Below are 1,765 nucleotides of genomic sequence, written 5' to 3'. Positions count from 1 at the left end.
AGATTCTCTCTTCCTTTTGACATTGAAATCAACGTCTAAATTTACTGAATAACATTACCTCATATGTTGCCTTTCCAGATGATTGTCATGGAGTGCCAATCGGTCCAAGGGTAACTCAGCTGAAATCATGCTGCTAATAACAAGGTCACTGTGAATTTGTTATAATTAGGCACAATCTTATTGGCTCTACATTGTACCATGGGGTCTGTACAAAGCTGTTAACTACATTAAAGAGACTTGTGGAAATCCTACCATGATTTTGGCTGAGAATTGTACATTATGTATGCATTCTATATTCAAGGAAGTTTTATGCTTAGGTGAAAAATTATCGAGTATCTAAATGTTGAATCATTTTCACATGATTGGCAGGAATGGATGATCTGGGAAAGTGTTGCATGTTCTAAGGATTTACATGAGACCACAAGGATCAACTACTAAAAGAGCTATTTAGCAGAATTGAAGAAACAAGCAATGATGGAGCCAATGTGATCAGCTACTTCCAGTGGACATTGCTTTCTAATTTTGAAAAGAGACTCAGGTACACATCAAGGTCCGTCATTGTCTATATTGATTTCAAAACCCTCAAGAGATACCCAAAGATGTCCACCTACTGGTTCCGACGGCTGCTATACCGAAGCCAGCATTAAGCAAAAGAATGGTTCTCTCTATCTTTCAATATTGCCATCTGCCGTCTTTCCATTCGAATTTAAAGCTGCCACATGAATTTCACTGGAAAGCACGAGGAACAAAATTTGACTTGTTTTTATTCATTAATATTGTCCCGTCTACCTTACATAACATGGTGTGTTCTCGGTGTATGACATTAGTAACCCCTAAATATTTATCGTAAAAGCTCATTATTAACACAAACTGATAGTTCCCTTCTCTTACTTCTGAAACAAGTAACGATCAAAGTATTTTACATTGGACCATAGCAATTACTGACTCTTAAGTTTCCATCTTCAAAATGTCTAATCTTAGTCTTGTTTAGAGTACTCAAGCCTTTGTAGGTGTTTATTTTGTAAGTATACTTTGTGCTCATTTGGTAAGATAGACTTTGTAGTACTGTCAAATATTACTAAATAATAAACAATATCATTTTCAATAGTACATGTGAGTTTTGTACCATAAAATTTTTAACTAGAATGCACTCAATAATTTAGTTTTTTTTAGATTGTCTTTTTTCTCGAGAGTTTATGAGCTATGGATGACTAGACTTTATCAGGGCTGAACTGATGAACCAAATGGCCAATGCTTTCCAGAGGAGGTGTGAATATTTGCCAGTAAAATTACATACTTCTTTGCTGATTAGATTTTGCTGATAAAAATACTTCCTTTTTACAAAATAGAAGATTCTTCATTAGCTCTATTAACTTAGCCCAGAACTCATTCTCTCTGGGTAGTCAATGCAATAATGAATATCTACTTGGATTCGTTCTCCATCGGAACCTAAAAGTATAGTTCATTGTTGGTTAAATGGTTTATTTATAGGTCCTCTCGTATCTTAAATGCTTTTTTGGGCTGATTTCCATAACATTTTCTCGGCAGTGCTCCAGCATCTTTCTTGCTAAAGATCAAGATGATTGCTTGGATGAATTTGAAATTTATGTCTTTTATTCACTTCAAAACTAACCTACTCCCTACTAATAATCTTCTTCCTTGCTTCTTGTTCTGCAATGGGAGATTTTGGACTTGCTAAAACTTTTAAAGAAGATTATTTAGCTTCTTCAATAAGTGCTTGCTTAGCATACTCATTAATATACTT

General features: G+C 34.7%; 1 long non-coding RNA gene across 1 annotated transcript; it reads left to right on the top strand.

Moving 5' to 3' along the window:
* The first annotated feature begins 6 nt into the window (after window positions 1-6).
* Window positions 7-870, top strand: LOC111380981. The gene is made up of 2 exons (XR_002700264.1): window positions 7-281; window positions 370-870. It is a non-coding gene; the product is annotated as an uncharacterized LOC111380981 (long non-coding RNA).
* Window positions 871-1,765: the final 895 nt, after the last annotated feature.

This window comes from Olea europaea, unplaced genomic scaffold (genome assembly GCF_002742605.1).
Source record: "Olea europaea var. sylvestris unplaced genomic scaffold, O_europaea_v1 scaffold22396, whole genome shotgun sequence".
Taxonomy (NCBI): domain Eukaryota; kingdom Viridiplantae; phylum Streptophyta; class Magnoliopsida; order Lamiales; family Oleaceae; genus Olea; species Olea europaea.
This window is presented reverse-complemented; position numbering and strand designations above follow the sequence as displayed.